The 3745-nt window shown below is 40.7% G+C and overlaps 1 non-coding gene across 1 annotated transcript; it reads right to left on the reverse strand.

The window, feature by feature from the left end:
• Positions 1-1088: 1088 nt before the first annotated feature.
• Positions 1089-1170, reverse strand: TRNAL-AAG. Its single transcript has one exon. It is a non-coding gene; the product is annotated as a tRNA-Leu (tRNA).
• Between the last annotated feature and the right edge of the window lie 2575 nt (positions 1171-3745).

Raw genomic sequence — 3745 nt, forward strand, 5'->3', positions numbered from 1 at the left:
CTGCCTTCAGTCTTTCCCAGCATCAAGGTCTTTCCCAATGAGTCAACTCTTCACACCAGAAGTATTGGAGCTTCAACTTGAGCATCTATTTTTCAAATGAACATTCAGGGTTGATTTCCTTTAGGATTGATGGTTTGTTCTCCTTGCAGCCCAAGGGACTCTCAAGAGTCTTTTCCAACACCACAGTTCAAAAGCATCAATTCTTCTGCATTCAGCCTTCTCTATGGTCCAACTCTCACATCCATACATGACTACTGGAAAAATCATAGCTTTGACTAGACGGACCTTTGTCAGCAAGGTAATATCTCTGCTTTTTAATATGCTGTCTAGGTTTGTCATAGCCTTTCTTCCAAGAAGCAAGCATCTTTTGATTTCGTGGCTATGGTCACCTTCTGCAGTGATTTTGGAGCCTAAGAAAATAAAGTCTGTCACTGTTTCCACTTTTCCCCTTTCTATTTGCCATAAAGTGATGGGACTGGATGCCATGATCTTCCTTTTTTGAATGTTGAGCTTTAAGCCAGCTTTTACACTCTCCTCTTTCACTTTAATCAAGAGGCTCTTTAGTTCTTTGATTTCTGCCCTTAGGGTGGTGTCATCTGAGTATCTGAGGGTAGTGATATTTCTCCCAGCAATCTTGATTCCAGCTTGTACTTCATCCATTCCAGCATTTTGCATGATGTACTCTGCATATAAGTTAAATAAGCAGGATGACAATATACAGGCTTGTCTACTCCTTTCCCAATTTTGAACCAGTCTGTTGTTCCAACTGTTGCTTCTTGACCTGCATACAGGTTTCCCAGGAGGTAGGTAAGGAGGTCTGGTATTACCATCTCTTTAAGAATTTTTTACAATTTGTTGTGATCCACACAGTCAAAGGCTTTAACATAGTCAATGAAGCAGAAGTTGATGTTTTTCTGGAATTCTCTTGCTTTTTCTATGATCCAAGGGGTATTTCGCTGAAAGCTGGCAAACACAGTCTCATGTTCAGAATAAAGGTAAGGTTGCGATTGAGAGACCAATATGCATAATCTTTTTGTGTGGAGGATTGAAGGGGCGAGGGGGCGGGAGAAAAAAAGTTGTCAACAAGCTGGCAGCGGTGGGATTCGAACCCACGCCCCCGGAGAGACTGGAGCCTTAATCCAGCGCCTTAGACCGCTCGGCCACGCTACCGTGCCGGGAAGTGAATTTTTTTGGTGTTGTTTTTCAATTTAGATAACGTCCCCAGGCTCCTGAGGGAAATCTTGTGTTCCGGTGCCTCTACAGGTCAGAGCAGAACCAACCACACCCCAACTAGCAGAATTCGATTGTCCAGAGTCTCAGGAGCGGAATCTGCACCCTGCGCTCCTCTGACAAAGGATGAGTCGTGAAGTCCAGACCACCGCACACAATGGTTTGGGGAAGAACATTCCAGTCACTCCGACATTTCACTTTTGGGAAGTGGGCGTGGACGCAGGGGAAGACTTCTACACTATCACTTGTTTTATTTTTATATTTTAACTGTGATCTTCTGTTGGTTTTATAAATTAAAAAAAACAAAAACAAAAACAAAAACAAAAAAAAAAACAGAAAGGAACCCTAAACTACTTCTCCCGGTTCTTTTTTGTTTACCCCATAACATTTTTTGGTAATAACATGGACACATTCAGAAGTGGCTCATTAACGATCGCGTGGCCACCATCTCAGAAGCCGCCATCCTTGCAGTTTTGTTGCCTGATGTTTCCACCCTTGAAACAAATGTTCCAGGTGGAGGTATAGGGCCTTAACAAAACAAGCTTGATTGAACACTATATGGAGACCTCCCCGCCTCCCCGCCCCTCACCAATCATAAAAACCAATTTCTTAAAAAATAGCAAATCCTAGAAAAATGTATAGAAAAAAATCCCCTCGCAAGCCCCAAACTCAGAGACAACCATCAATACTTGGTGAACTAATCTCCAGTTTGCTTTTCTGTTGATTTTTACCTGCACCAGTGGAGAAGAAGGTGACAGAGGATGAGATGGTTGGATGGCGTCACGGACTCAACTGACATGCGCTTAAGCAAACTCTAGGAGATAGTGTAGGACAGGGAAGCCTGGCATGCTGCAGTCCATGGGGCCGCCAAGAGTCCCACAGGACCTAGAGACTGAACAACAGTGAGGCTATGTCTTTACTTGTGATCATGCTACAGATACAGATTTGAATTAAGCTTTTTTTTTAAAAAATTATCTATCTCCATGCCAGTGCATAACTTATGACAAGCTTAATTAGAGGAGGAGACAGAGGGAAACTTCAGATACTGAGGTAGATTTCTGGGCAGGTTTAAAATCTTTAAGGGTTGACAGACATGAGTGTTCACGAAGTCTCTTTTAGATGTAGGGCTTTCCTTCCACTTGACAACTTTCACTTAACAGTTCTTACATTATGAAGTTGAAATAGTCTTTTACCTGTAAAGCAAATGAAAAATAGAGAGCGAGAGAAATAAACAATTTCTCTAGAGTATAAAGATGTTAGAAATAGTTTGGTTTCCTTTCACAAACATCTTAATGTATAAAATTTGAAACTTCATTAAGGAAGTCTTAATTTTGACTTTTAAAAATTGTCAAGACAAAGAATTTTCTTGATTTACAGATCACAGTAGCTTTCTAAACGTTTAAGATACAAGTACAAGCAAAATCTCAGATGCTCTTGGAAGTACATTTTTGGATACAGCACACATGATACATATGTCTTTGGGGGCTTGATTATCCTTTTGAGATATTGAAGAATACTCAGTTTATCTTACATTACAAATTTAGCCTTTGATAACCACAACTTGGATAGAGCACAAAGTGGAATCTTCAAAGGTTTCTCAATATACCCTCAGTCTGGGGAATTCCCTGGTGGCCTAGCGGAATTGCACTCATCTCACACACTAGCAAAATAATGCTCAAAATTCTCCAAGTCAGTCTTCAGCAGTACATGAACCATGAACTTCCAGATGTTCAAGCTGGATTTAGAAAAGGCACAGGAACCAGAGATCAAATTGCCAACATCTGTTGGACCTATGAAAAAGCAAGAGAATTCCAGAAAAACATCTATTTTATTGACTATGCCAAAGCCTTTGACTGTGTGGACCACAACAAACTGTTGAAAATTCTTAAAGAGATGGGAGTACCAGACCACCTGACCTGCCTCCTGAGAAATCTGTATGCAGATCAAGAAGCAATAGTTAGAACTGGACATGGAACAACAGACTGGTTCCAAATCGGGAAAGGAGTATAAGGCTATATATTGTCACTCTGCTTATTTAACTTCTATGCAGAGTACATCATGAGAAATGCTGGGCTGGATGAAGCACAAGCTGTAATCAAGATTGCTGGGAGAAATATCAATAGCCTCAGATATACAGATGACTCCACCCTTATGGCAGAAAGTGAAGAAGAACTAAAGAGCCTCTTAATGAAAGTGAAAGAGAAGAGTGAAAAAACTAGCTTAAAACTCAACATTCAGAAAACTAAAATGATGGCGTCTGGTCCCATCACTTCATGGCAAATAGATGGGGAAACAATGGAAACAGTGATAGACTTTATTTTGGGGGCTCCAAAATCACTGCAGGTGGTGACTGCAGCCATGAAATTAAAAGATGCTTGATCCTTGGAAGAAAAGTTATGACCAACCTAGACAGCATATTAAAAAGAAGAGACATTACTTTGCCAACAAAGGTCCATCTAGTCAAAGCTATGGTTTTTCCAGTGGTCATGTATGAATGTGAGAGTTGGATAATAAA

The sequence above is a fragment of the Bison bison genome, unplaced genomic scaffold, assembly GCF_000754665.1.
Source record: "Bison bison bison isolate TAMUID 2011002044 unplaced genomic scaffold, Bison_UMD1.0 scf7180017864238, whole genome shotgun sequence".
Classification (NCBI taxonomy): Eukaryota; Metazoa; Chordata; class Mammalia; order Artiodactyla; family Bovidae; genus Bison; species Bison bison.